Source organism: Pleurodeles waltl, chromosome 6 (genome assembly GCF_031143425.1).
Source record: "Pleurodeles waltl isolate 20211129_DDA chromosome 6, aPleWal1.hap1.20221129, whole genome shotgun sequence".
NCBI lineage: Eukaryota > Metazoa > Chordata > Amphibia > Caudata > Salamandridae > Pleurodeles > Pleurodeles waltl.
The window spans coordinates 1,691,060,940-1,691,075,760 of record NC_090445.1 but is presented as its reverse complement, the minus strand read 5'-3'; positions in this window follow the sequence as shown (position 1 = coordinate 1,691,075,760).

Sequence of the window (14,821 nt, the reverse complement as noted above, 5' to 3'; positions counted from 1 at the left end):
AGGGTTATTACACAATGGGCGACGAATAAGAGAAGGCATAGCTGGGTTACGAATGGTTATTACATAGTGATCAGTGAGTAAGAGCAGACAGAGCAGCGTTATGGGTGGTTACTACACAGTGATCTACAAGTAGGAGGAGACAGAGGCGCGATAAGGATGATTATTACACAGTGGTCAACAAGTTACAGGAGGTAGAGCTGTGCTAACGATGGTTATTGCACAGTGGTCAACAGGTAAGAGGAGATAGAGATGTGTTCAGGATGGTTATCACACAGTGGTGAATGAGTAAGAGGGGGTAGAGCTGCGTTATGGATGGTTATTACACAGTGGTCAACGAGTAGGAGGACAGAGGTGTATTAAGGATGGTTATTACACAATGGACGACAAATAAGAGAAGGCATAGCTGTATTATGGATTGTTATTACACAGTGGTCGATGAGTAAGAGCAGACAGAGCTGCGTTAAGAATGGTTATTTCACAGTGGTCGACAAGTAAGAGGAGACAGAGCTGCGTTAAGGATGGTTATTAGACAGTGGTCGGCGAGTAAGAGGAGCTAGAGCTGCGTTAAGGATGGTTATTACACATTGGTTGACGAGTAAGAGGAGATAGAGCTGCGTTAAGGATGGTCATTACACAGTGGTTGACTAGTAAGAGGAGTTAGAGCTGCGTTAAGGATGGTTATTACACAGTGGTCAGTGAGTAAGAGCAGACAGAGTTGGGTTATCGATGGTTATTACACAGTGGCATATGGGTAAGAGCAGACAGAGCTGCATAAAGGATGGTTATTACACAGTGGTCGACGAGTAAGAGGAGACAGAGCTGTGTAAAGGATGGGTATTACACATTGGTCGACGAGTAAGAGGAGAAAGATGGTTATTACACAGTGGTTGACGAGTAAGAGGAGGCACAGCTGTGCTAAGGATCGTTATTACACAGTGGTCGACAAGTAAGAGGAGACAGAGCTGCGTTAAGGATGGTTATTACACAGCAGTCAATGAGTAAGAGGAGGTAGAGCTGCGTTAAGGATGGTTATTACACTGTGGTCGACAAGTAAGAGAAGGCATAGCTGGGTTACGGAGGGTTATTACACAGTGGTTGTAGGAGGCTGGACTGGCTTGTAGTGAGTACCAAGGGGTACTTGCACCTTGCACCAGGCCCAGTTATCCCTTATTAGTGTATAGGGTGTCTAGCAGCTTAGGCTGATAGATAATGGTAGTTTAGCAGAGCAGCTTAGGCTGAATTAGGAGACGTGTGAAGCTACTACAGTACCACAAGTGTCACTTGCACAATATCATAAGAAAACACAATACACAGTTATACTAAAAATAAAGGTACTTTATTTTTATGACAATATGCCAAAGTATCTTAGAGTGTACCCTCAGTGAGAGGATAGGAAATATACACAAGATATATATACACAATAGCAAAAATATGCAGTATAGTCTTAGAAAACAGTGCAAACAATGTATAGTTACAATAGGATGCAATGGGGACACATAGGGATAGGGGCAACACAAACCATATACTCCAAAAGTGGAATGCGAACCACGAATGGACCCCAAACCTATGTGACCTTGTAGAGGGTCGCTGGGACTATTAGAAAATAGTGAGAGTTAGAAAATTAGCCCTCCTCAAGACCCTGAAAAGTGAGTGCAAAGTGCACTAAAGTTCCCCAAAAGACAAAGAAGTCGTGTTAGAGGAATAATGCAGGAAAGACACAAACCAACAATGCAACAACAATGGATTACCAATCTAGGGTACCTGTGGAACAAGGGGACCAAGTCCAAAAGTCACAAGCAAGTCGGAGATGGGCATATGCCCAGGAAATGCCAGCTGTGGGTGCAAAGAAGCTTCTACTGGACAGAAGAAGCTGAGGTTTCTGCTGGAACGAAAAGGGCTAGAGACTTCCCCTTTGGTGGACGGATCCCTCTCGCCGTGGAGAGTCGTGCAGAAGTGTTTTCCCGCCGAAAGAACGCCAACAAGCCTTGCTAGCTGCAAATCATGCGGTTAGCGTTTTTGGACGCTGCTGTGGCCCTGGAGGGACCAGGAGAGAGAGGGGATGTCGAGCAAGACAAGGAGCCCTCTCAGCAGCAGGTAGCACCCGGAGAAGTGCCAGAAACAGGCACTACGAGGATGCGTGAAACGGTGCTCACCCGAAGTTACACAAAGGAGTCCCACGTCGCCGGAGACCTACTTAGAAAGTCGTGCAATGCAGGTTAGAGTGCCGTGGACCCAGGCTTGGCTGTGCACAAAGGATTTCCGCCGGAAGTGCACAGGGGCCGGAGTAGCTGCAAAAGTCGCGGTTCCCAGCAATGCAGTCTAGCGAGGTGAGGCAAGGACTTACCTCCACCAAACTTGGACTGAAGAGTCACTGGACTGTGGGGGTCACTTGGACAGAGTTGCTGGATTCGAGGGACCTCGCTCGTCGTGCTGAGGAGACCCAAGGGACCGGGAATGCAGCTTTTTGGTGCCTGCGGTTGCAGGGGGAAGATTCCGTCGACCCACAGGAGAATTCTTCAGAGCTTCTAGTGCAGAGAGGAGGCAGACTACCCCCACAGCATGCACCACCAGGAAAACAGTCGAGAAGGCGGCAGGATCAGCGTTACAGAGTTGCAGTAGTCGTCTTAGCTACTTTGTTGCAGGTTTGCAGGCTTCCAGCGCGGTCAGCAGTCGATTCCTTGGCAGAAGGTGAAGAGAGAGATGCAGAGGAACTTGGATGAGCTCTTGCATTCGTTATCTAAAGTTTCCCCAGAGACAGAGACCCTAAATAGCCAGAAAAGAGGGTTTGGCTACTTAGGAGAGAGGATAGGCTAGCAACACCTGAAGGAGCCTATCACAAGGAGTCTCTGACGTCACCTGGTGGCACTGGCCACTCAGAGCAGTCCAGTGTGCCAGCAGCACCTCTGTTTCCAAGATGGCAGAGGTCTGGAGCACACTGGAGGAGCTCTGGACACCTCCCAGGGGAGGTGCAGGTCAGGGGAGTGGTCACTCCCCTTTCCTTTGTCCAGTTTCGCGCCAGAGCAGGGCTAAGGGGTCCCCTGAACCGGTGTAGACTGGCTTATGCAGAATTGGGCACATCTGTGCCCAAGAAAGCATTTCCAGAGGCTGGGGGAGGCTACTCCTCCCCTGCCTTCACACCATTTTCCAAAGGGAGAGGGTGTAACACCCTCTCTCAGAGGAAGTCCTTTGTTCTGCCATCCTGGGACAAGCCTGGCTTGACCCCAGGAGGGCAGAAACCTGTCTGAGGGGTTGGCAGCAGCTGCAGTGAAACCCCAGGAAAGGCAGTTTGGCAGTACCAGGGTCTGTGCTACAGACCACTGGGATCATGGGATTGTGCCAACTATGCCAGGATGGCATAGAGGGGGCAATTCCATGATCATAGACATGTTACATGGCCATATTCGGAGTTACCATTGTGAAGCTACATATAGGTAGTGACCTATATGTAGTGCACACGTGTAATCATGTCCCCGCACTCACAAAGTCCAGGGAATTGGCCCTGAACAATGTGGGGGCACCTTGGCTAGTGCCAGGGTGCCCTCACACTAAGTAACTTTGCACCTAACCTTTACTAGGTAAAGGTTAGACATATAGGTGACTTATAAGTTACTTAAGTGCAGTGTAAAATGGCTGTGAAATAACGTGGACGTTATTTCACTCAGGCTGCAGTGGCAGGCCTGTGTAAGAATTGTCAGAGCTCCCTATGGGTGGCAAAAGAAATGCTGCAGCCCATAGGGATCTCCTGTAACCCCAATACCCTGGGTACCTCAGTACCATATACTAGGGAATTATAAGGGTGTTCCAGTAAGCCAATGTAAATTGGTAAAATTGGTCACTAGCCTGTTAGTGACAATTTGGGAGAAATGAGAGAGCATAACCACTGAGGTTCTGGTTAGCAGAGCCTCAGTGAGACAGTTAGGCACCACACAGGGAACACATACATATAGGCCACAAACTTATGAGCACTGGGGTCCTGACTAGCAGGGTCCCAGTGACACATAACAAACATACTAAAAACATAGGGTTTTCACTATGAGCACTGGGCCCTGGCTAGCAGGATCCCAGTGAGACAGTGAAAACACCCTGACATACACTCACAAACAGGCCAAAAGTGGGGGTAACAAGGCTAGAAAGAGGCTACTTTCTCACAGTGGTCAGTGAGTAATAGCAGACAGAGCTGCATTATGGATGGTCATTACACAGTGGTCGATGAGTAAGAGCAGGCAGAGCTGCGTTAAGGATGGTTATTACACAGTGGTCGACAAGTAAGAGGAGGCAGAGCTGCGTTAGGGATGGTTATTAGACAGTGGTCGGTGAGTAAGAGGAGCTAGAGCTGTGTTAAGGATGGTTATTACACATTGGTTGACGAGTAAGAGGAGATAGAGCTGCGTTAAGGATGGTCATTACACAGTGGTTGACGAGTAAGAGGAGTTAGAGCTGTTTTAAGGATGGTTATTACACAGTGGTCAGTGAGTAAGAGCAGACAGAGCTGGGTTATCGATGATTATTACACAGTGGCATATGACTAAGAGCAGACAGAGCTGCATAAAGGATGGTTATTACACAGTGGTCGACGAGTAAGAGGAGACAGAGCTGTGTAAAGGATGGGTATTACACATTGGTCGACGAGTAAGAGGAGAACGATGGTTATTACACAGTGGTTGACGAGTAAGAGGAGGCAGAGCTGTGTTAAGGATCGTTATTACACAGTGGTCAATGAGTAAGAGATAGAGCTGCATTGAGGATGGTTATTACACAGTGGTCGACAAGTAAGAGGAGACAGAGCTGCGTTAAGGATGGTTATTACACAGCATCAATGAGTAAGAGGAGGTAGAGCTGCGTTAAGGATGGTTATTACACTGTGGTCGACAAGTAAGAGGAGGCAGAGCTGCGTTAAGGATCGTTATTACACAGGGGTCAATGAGTAAGAGATAGAGCTGCACTGAGGATGGTTATTACACAGTGGTCAACAAGCAAGAGGAGGCAGAGCTGTGTTAAGGATGGTTATTACACAGTGGTCAATGAGTAAGAGATAGAGTTGCATTGAGGATGGTTATTACACAGTGGTCGACAAGGAAGAGGAGGCAGAGTTGTGTTAAGGATGGTTATTACACATAGGTCAAAGAGTAAGAGGAGACAGAGCTGTGTAAAGGATGGTTATTACACCTAGGTGAGTGAGTAAGAGCAGACAGAGCTACGTTATGGATGGTTATTACACAGTGGTATATGAGTAAGAGCAGACAGAGCTTCATTAAGGATGGTCATTACACTGTGGTCGACGAGTAAGAGGTTACAGAGCTGGTTTAAGGATGGTTATTACACAGTGGTCGACGAGTAAGAGGAGACAGAGCTGTGTAAAGGTTGGGTATTACATATTGGTCGATGAGTAAGAGGAGAAGGATGGTTATTACACAGTAGTTGAGGAGTAAGAGGAGACAGAGCTGCGTTAAGGATGGTTATTACACAGCAGTCAACGAGTAAGAGGAGGTAGCGCTGCGTTATGGATGGGTATTACACAGTGGTCGACGACTAAGATGAGGCAGAGCTGCATTAAGGATAGTTATTACACAGTGGCCATCGAGTAAGAGGAGACAGAGCTCCGTTAATGATGGTTATTACACATTGGTCAACGAGTAACAGGAGGTAGAGCTGCGTCAAGGATGGTTATTACACAGTGGACAACGAGTACAAGGAGACAGAGCTGCTTTAGGGATGGTTATTACACAGTGGTCGACCAGTAAGAGGAGACACAGCTACATAAAGGATGGTTATTAGACATTGGTCGACGAGTAAGAGGACACAGATGGTTATAACACAGTGGTCTTCGAGTAAGAGGAGGTAGAGCTACGTTAAGGATGGTTATTACACAGTGGTCGATGTAAGAGGATATGGAGCTGCGTTAAGGATGGTTAGTACACAGTGGTCAACGAATAAGAAGAGGAAGAGCTGAGTTAAGGATTGTTACTACAAAGTGGTCAACAAGTAAGAGGAGACCGAGCTGCATTAAGGATGGTTATTACACAGTGGTCGATAAGTAAGAGGATACAGAGCTGCATTAAGGATGGTTATTAGACATTGGTCGACGAGTAAGAGGACACAGATGGTTATTACACAGTGGTCTTCGAGTAAGAGGAGGTAGAGCTACGTTAAGGATGGTTATTACACAGTGGTCTATGAGTAAGAGGAGACAGAGCTGCGTTAAGGTTGGTTATTACACAGTGGTCGATGTAAGAGGATATGGAGCTGCGTTAAGGATGGCTATTACACAGTGGTCAACGAGTAAAAGGAGGAAGAGCTGAGTTAAGGATTGTTATTACACAGTGGTCAACAAGTAAGAGGAGACAGAGCTGCATTAAGGATGGTTAATACACAGTGGTTGATAAGTAAGAGGATTCAAAGTTGCATTAAGGATGGTTAGTACACAGTGGTCGACGAATATGAAGAGACAGAGCCGCGTTAAGGATGGCTAATAGACAGTGGTCAACGAGTAAAAGGAGATAGAGCTGACTTAAGGATTGTTACTACACAGTGGCCGACAAGTAAGAGGAGACAGAGCTGCGTTAAGGATGGTTATTACACAGTGGTCAATGAGTAACAGGAGGTAGAGCTGCATTGAGGATGGTTATTACACAGTGGACGACGAGTAAGAGGAGACAGAGCTGCGTTAAGGATGGTTATTACACAGTGGTCAACAAGTAAGAGGAGACAGAGCTGCGTTGAGGATGGTTATTACACAGTGGTCAACAAGTAAGAGGAGACAGAGCTGCGTTGAGAATGTTATTACACAGCGGACAATGTGTATGAGGAGGTAGAGCTGCATCAGGGATGGTTATTGTACAGTGGACGATGAGTAAGAGGGGACAGAGCTGCGTTCAGGATGGTTATTACCAGTGCTTAATTTGTGCTGGTTGTTTCCGGTGCTGAGCACTGCCCCTTATTTTTGAGGGCGGGGGCTAATTCTTCTGCCTCAAGCATTTGCTGCGAGCAAAAGACGCATATGGGAAAGAGGGAAGAGAAAAACGAAAAAGCGTCACTAAGGGAGAAATGAAAAAGCTGAGTTAAGGATGGTTGTTAGACATTGGTCGGCGAGTAAGAGGAGCTACATCTGCGTTAAGGATGGTGATTACACAGTGGTCGACAAGTAGGAGGAGACGATTAATACACAGTGGTCAACAAGTTACAGGAGGTAGAGCTGCGCTAAGGATAGTTATTACACATTGGTCAACAAGTAAGAGGAGATAGAGCTGTGTTCAGGACGGTTATTGCACAATGGACGACGGGTAAGAGAAGGCAGAGCTGCATTACAGATGGTTATTACACAGTGGATGACGAGTAAGAGGAGGCAGAGCTGTGTTAAGGATTGTTATTATACAGCGTCGACGAGTAAGAGGAGGTAGAGCTGCGTCAAGGATGGTTATTATACAGTGGTCAATGAGTAAGAGGAGCTAGAGCTGCGTTGAGGACGGTTATTACACAGTGGTCGACAAGTAACAGGAGATAGAGCTGCGTTAAGGATGGTTATTACACAGTGGTCGACGAGTAAGAGGAGACAGAGCTACATAAAGGATGGTTATTAGACATTGGTCGACGAGTAAGAGGACACAGATGGTTATTACACAGTGGTCTTCGAGTAAGAGGAGGTAGAGCTACGTTAAGGATGGTTATTACACAGTGGTCTTAGAGTAAGAGGAGACAGAGCTGCGTTAAGGTTGGTTATTACTCAGTGGTCGAAGTAAGAGGATATGGAGCTGCGTTAAGGATGGTTAGTACACAGTGGTCAACAAATAAGAAGAGACAGAGCTGCATTAAGGAGTGGTCAACACAGTGGTCAACGAGTAAAAGGAGGAAGAGCTGAGTTAAGGATTGTTATTACACAGTGGTCAACAAGTAAGAGGAGACAGAGCTGCATTAAGGATGGTTATTACACAGTGGTCGATAAGTAAGAGGATACAGAGCTGCATTAAGGATGGTTAGTACACAGTGGTCGACGAATAAGAAGAGACAGAGCTGCGTTAAGGATGGCTATTAGACAGTGGTCAACGAGTAAAAGGAGATAGAGCTGAGTTAAGGATTGTTATTACACAGTGGTCGACAAGTAAGAGGAGACAGAGCTGTGTTAAGGATGGTTATTACACAGTGGTCAATGAGTAACAGGAGGTAGAGCTGCATTGAGGATGGTTATTACACAGTGGACGACGAGTAAGAGGAGACAGACCTGCGTTAAGGATGGTTATTACACAGTGGCCAACAAGTAAGAGGAGACAGCTGCGTTGAGGATGGTTATTACACAGTGGTCAACAAGTAAGAGGAGACAGAGCTGCGTTGAGGATGGTTATTACACAGCAGACAATGTGTATGAGGAGGTAGAGCTGCATCAGGGATGGTTATTGTACAGTGGACGATGAGTAAGAGGAGACAGAGCTGCGTTCAGGATGGTTATTACCAGTGCTTAATTTGTGCTTGTTGTTTCCGGTGCTGAGCACTGCCCCTTATTTTTTTAGGGCCGGGGCTTATTCTTCTGCCTCAAGCATTTGCTGCGAGCAAAAGACGCATATGGGAAAGACGGAAGAGAAAAACGAAAAAGCGTCACTAAAGGAGAAATGAAAAAGCTGTGTTAAGGATGGTTGTTAGACATTTGTCGGCGAGTAAGAGGAGCTAGATCTGCGTTAAGGATGGTGATTACACAGTGGTCGACAAGTAGGAGGAGACGATTAATACACAGTGGTCAACGAGTTACAGGAGGTAGAGCTGCGCTAAGGATAGTTATTACACATTGGTCAACAAGTAAGAGGAGATAGAGCTGTGTTCAGGATGGTTATTGCATAATGGACGACGGGTAAGAGAAGGCAGAGCTGCATTACAGATGGTTATTGCACAGTGGTTGACAAGAAAGAGGAGACAGAGCTGCGTTAAGGATGGTTATTACACAGTGGATGACGAGTAAGAGGAGGCAGAGCTGTGTTAAGGATTGTTATTATACAGCGTCGACGAGTAAGAGGAGGTAGAGCTGCGTCAAGGATGGTTATTACACAGTGGTCAACAAGTAAGAGGAGACAGAGCTGCGTTGAGGATGGTTATTACACAGTGGTCAACAAGTAAGAGGAGACAGAGCTGCGTTGAGAATAGTTATTACACAGCGGACAATGTGTATGAGGAGGTAGAGCTGCATCAGGGATGGTTATTGTACAGTGGACGATGAGTAAGAGGAGACAGAGTTGCGTTCAGGATGGTTATTACCAGTGCTTAATTTGTGCTGGTTGTTTTCGGTGCTGAGCACTGTCCCTTTTTTTTTAGGGCCGGGGCTTATTCTTCTGCCTCAAGCATTTGCTGCGAGCAAAAGACGCATATGGGAAAGAGGGAAGAGAAAAATGAAAAAGCGTCACTAAGGGAGAAATGAAAAAGCTGCGTTAAGGATGGTTGTTAGACATTGGTCGGCGAGTAAGAGGAGCTAGAGCTGCGTTGAGGATGGTTATTACACAGTGGTCAACAAGTAACAGGAGATAGAGCTGCGTTAAGGATGGTTATTACACAGTGGTGAACGAGTAAGAGGAGACAGAGCTACATAAAGGATGGTTATTAGACATTGGTCGACGAGTAAGAGGACACAGATGGTTATTACACAGTGGTCTTCGAGTAAGAGGAGGTGGAGCTACGTTAAGGATGGTTATTACACAGTGGTCTTAGAGTAAAAGGAGACAGAGCTGCGTTAAGGTTGGTTATTACACAGTGGTCGAAGTAAGAGGATATGGAGCTGCGTTAAGGATGGTTAGTACACAGTGGTCAACGAATAAGAAGAGACAGAGCTGCATTAAGGAGTGGTCAACACAGTGGTCAACGAGTAAAAGGAGGAAGAGCTGAGTTAAGGATTGTTATTACACAGTGGTCAACAAGTAAGAGGAGACAGAGCTGCATTAAGGATGGTTATTACACAGTGGTCGACGAATAAGAAGAGACAGAGCTGCGTTAAGGATGGCTATTAGACAGTGGTCAACGAGTAAAAGGAGATAGAGCTGAGTTAAGGATTGTTATTACACAGTGGTCGACAAGTAAGAGGAGACAGAGCTGTGTTAAGGATGGTTATTACACAGTGGTCAATGAGTAACAGGAGGTAGAGCTGCGTTAAGGATGGTTGTTACACAGTGGACGACGAGTAAGAGGAGACAGCTGCGTTGAGGATGGTTATTACACAGTGGTCAACAAGTAAGAGGAGACAGAGCTGCGTTGAGGATGTTATTACACAGCGGACAATGTGTATGAGGAGGTAGAGCTGCATCAGGGATGGTTATTGTACAGTGGACGATGAGTAAGAGGAGGCAGAGCTGCGTTCAGGATGGTTATTACCAGTGCTTAATTTGTGCTTGTTGTTTCCGGTGCTGAGCACTGCCCCTTATTTTTGAGGGCCGGGGCTTATTCTTCTGCCTCAAGCATTTGCTGCGAGCAAAAGACGCATATGGGAAAGACGGAAGAGAAAAACGAAAAAGCGTCACTAAGGGAGAAATTAAAAAGCTGCGTTAAGGATGGTTGTTACACATTGGTCGGCGAGTAAGAGGAGCTAGATCTGCGTTAAGGATGGTGATTACACAGTGGTCGACAAGTAGGAGGAGACGATTAATACACAGTGGTCAACGAGTTACAGGAGGTAGAGTTGCGCTAAGGATAGTTATTACACATTGGTCAACAAGTAAGAGGAGATAGAGCTGTGTTCAGGATGGTTATTGAACAATGGACGACGGGTAAGAGAAGGCAGAGCTGCATTACAAATGGTTATTACACAGTGGTTGACAAGAAAGAGGAGACAGAGCTGCGTTAAGCATGGTTATTACACAGTGGATGACGAGTAAGAGGAGGCAGAGTTGTGTTAAGGATTGTTATTATACAGCGTCGACGAGTAAGAGGAGGTAGCGCTGTGTCAAGGATGGTTATTATACAGTGGTCAACGAGTAAGAGGAGCTAGAGCTGCGTTAAGGATGGTTATTACACAGTGGTCAACAAGTAACAGGAGATAGAGCTGCGTTAGGGATGGTTATTACACAATGGGCGACGAATAAGAGAAGGCATAGCTGGGTTACGGATGGTTATTACATAGTGATCAGTGAGTAAGAGCAGACAGAGCAGCGGTATGGGTGGTTACTGCACAGTGATATACAAGTAGGAGGAGACAGAGGCGCGATAAGGATGATTATTACACAGTGGTCAACGAGTTACAGGAGGTAGAGCTGTGCTAACGATGGTTATTGTACAGTGGTCAACAGGTAAGAGGAGATAGAGCTGTGTTCAGAATGGTTATCACACAGTGGTCAATGAGTAGGAGGGGCTAGAGCTGCGTTATGGATGGTTATTACACAGTGGTCAACGAGTAGGAGGACAGAGCTGCATTAAGGATGGTTATTACACAATGGATGACAAATAAGAGAAGGCATAGCTGGGTGATGGAGGGTTATTACACAGTGGTCAGTGAGTAATAGCAGACAGAGCTGTATTAATGATGGTTATTACACAGTGGTCGATGAGTAAGAGCAGACAGAGCTGCGTTAAGGATGGTTATTACACAGTGGTCGACAAGTAAGAGGAGACAGAGCTGCGTTAAGGATGGTTATTAGACAGTGGTCGGCGAGTAAGAGGAGCTAGAGCTGCGTTAAGGATGGTTATTACACATTGGTTGATGAGTAAGAGGAGATAGAGCTGCGTTAAGGATGGTCATTACACAGTGGTTGACGAGTAAGAGGAGTTAGAGCTGCGTTAAGGATGGTTATTACACAGTGGTCAGTGAGTAAGAGCAGACAGAGTTGGGTTATCGATGGTTATAACACCGTGGCATATGAGTAAGAGCAGACAGAGCTGCATAAAGGATGGTTATTACACAGTGGTTGATGAGTAAGAGGAGACAGAGCTGTGTAAAGGATGGGTATTACACATTGGTCGACGAGTAAGAGGAGAAGGATGGTTATTACACAGTGGTTGACGAGTAAGAGGAGGCAGAGCTGTGTTAAGGATCATTATTACACAGTGGTCAATGAGTAAGAGATAGAGCTGCATTGAGGATGGGTATTACACAGTGGTCGACAAGTAAGAGGAGACAGAGCTGCGTTAAGGATGGTTATTACACAGCAGTCAACGAGTAAGAGGAGGTAGAGCTGCGTTAAGTATGGTTATTACACTGTGGTCGACAAGTAAGAGAAGGCATAGCTGGGTTACGGAGGGTTATTACACAGTGGTCAGTGAGTAATAGCAGACAGAGCTGCATTATGGATGGTTATTACACAGTGGTCGATGAGTAAGAGCAGACAGAGCTGTGTTAAGTATGGTTATTACACAGTGGTCGACAAGTAAGAGGAGGCCAAACTGTGTTAAGGATCGTTATTACACAGTGGTCAATGAGTAAGAGATAGAGCTGCATTGAGGATGGTTATTACACAGTGGTCGACAAGTAAGAGGAGGCAGAGCTGTGATAAGGATGGTTTTTACACAGTGGTCAATGAGTAAGAGATAGAGCTGCATTGAGGATGGTTATTACACAGTGGTCGACAAGTAAGAGGAGGCAGAGTTGTGTTAAGGATGGTTATTACACACTGGTTGACGAGTAAGAGGAGATAGAGCTGCGTTAAGGATGGTTATTACACAGTGGTCAATGAGAGAGAGGAGGTGGAGTTACATAAAAGATGGCTATTACACATTGGTAGAAGAGAAAGAGAAGCAAGATCTGCATTAAGGATGGTCATTACACAGTGGTCAATGAGAAAGAGGAGCTGGAGCTGCATTAACGATGGTTATTAGACAGTGGTCAATGAGTAAGCGGAGGTGTAGCTGCGTCAAGCATGGTTATTAGTGGTTGACGAGTAAAAGGAGACAGAGGTGCGTTAGGGATGGTTATTACACAGTGATCGACGACTAAGAGGAGACAGAGCTGCGTTAAGGATGGTTATTAGACAGTGGTCGGCGAGTAAGAGGAGCTAGAGCTGCGTTAAGGATGGTTATTACACAGTGTTTGAAAAGTAGGAGGTGACAGAGGTGCGTTAAGGATGGTTATTACACAGTCTTTTATGAGTAAGAGCAGACAAAGCTGCGTTTAGGATGGTTATTACACAGTGGTCGACATCTAAGAGGAGCTAAAGTTGCGTTAAGGATGGTTATTACACATAGGTCAAAGAGTAAGAGGAGACAGAGTTGTGTAAAGGATGGTTATTACACCTAGGTCAGTGAGTAAGAGCAGACAGAGCTGCGTTATGGATGGTTATTACACAGTGGTATATGAGTAAGAGCAGACAGAGCTTCATTAAGGATGGTCATTACACTGTGGTCGACGAGTAAGAGGAGACAGAGCTGGTGTAAGGATGGTTATTACACAGTGGTCGACGAGTAAGAGGAGACAGAGCTGTGTAAAGGTTGGGTATTACATATTGGTCGATGAGTAAGAGGCGAAGGATGGTTATTACACAGTAGTTGACGAGTAAGAGGAGACAGAGCTGCGTTAAGGATGGTTATTACACAGCAGTCAACGAGTAAGAGGAGGTAGTGCTGCGTTAAGGATGGGTATTATACAGTGGTCGACGAGTAAGATGAGGCAGAGCTGCATTAAGGATAGTTATTACACAGTGGCCATCGAGTAAGAGGAGACAGAGCTCTGTTAAGGATGGTTATTACACGGTGGTCAACGAGTAACAGGAGGTAGAGCTGCGTCAAGGATGGTTATTACACAGTGGACAACGAGTACAAGGAGACAGAGCTGCTTTAAGGATGGTTATTACACAGTGGTCGACCAGTAAAAGGAGGCAGAGCTGCGTTAAGTATCGTTATAACACAGTGGTCGACGAGTAAGAGGAGACAGAGCTACATAAAGGATGGTTATTAGACATTGGTCGACGAGTAAGAGGACACAGATGGTTATTACACAGTGGTCTTTGAGTAAGAGGAGGTAGAGCTACGTTAAGGATGGTTATTACACAGTGGTCGACAAGTAAGAGGAGACAGAGCTGCGTTAAGGATGGCTATTAGACAGTAGACGACGAGTAAGAGGAGACAGAGCTGTGTTAAGGATGGTTATTACACAGCGGTCAACGAGTAAGAGGAGACAGAGCTGCGTTAAGGATGGTTATGACACAGTGGCGTAACGAATCTTGAGGGGACCCACCTGCAGAGCACATGGAGGGGGGACCTTCTGACCCCATCAGGAGTTTGTGCACAGTGCCGGCCAGCGCACTGCAGATGGGGGCATCCCCAGAGCTCAGGGCCCCCCGCACCATGGGGGCTAATGTTACACCGCTGTTATTACTCTGTTATCATCCAAGGTTAACTCAATGTATGTATTGCGGGGCACCGGTCACCTGCATTTGGCCATCAGGAATCCCCAGTACCTGGAGAAGCCCCAAATTACTGGGCTAAGACAAATGGCTGTGCAAAGATATTCACAATTCTTTGTGTCCACAGATATGAAACATGGAGTGCCAGGCATCTGCTGGTTATTATAAGTTGGCATCTGTATATCTCTGCCTAGGTGCTTGCCCTTCTTGCTAACCAGACATTGATGCCTCCCTGCACCTACACATCTGTCATTCCCTGTACCTGGGGATCTGCAGTTCCATTGAACTAGACACCTGCAGTCCGCTGCACCCACACATCTCCAGTTCTCTGCTGCTAGATATCTGCAGTTCCTGGCACTTACACATCTGCTATTTCCTGCACATAGACATATGCATTTCCCTCTGCCTGCATAACTGAAATGCCCTGCATCTCGACATTTGCACTTCCCTCTACATGCATCAGCTGCTTCCTTTACAAAGACATGTATGTCCCTGGACTTGGACTTCTGCAGTCGTCCATGCCG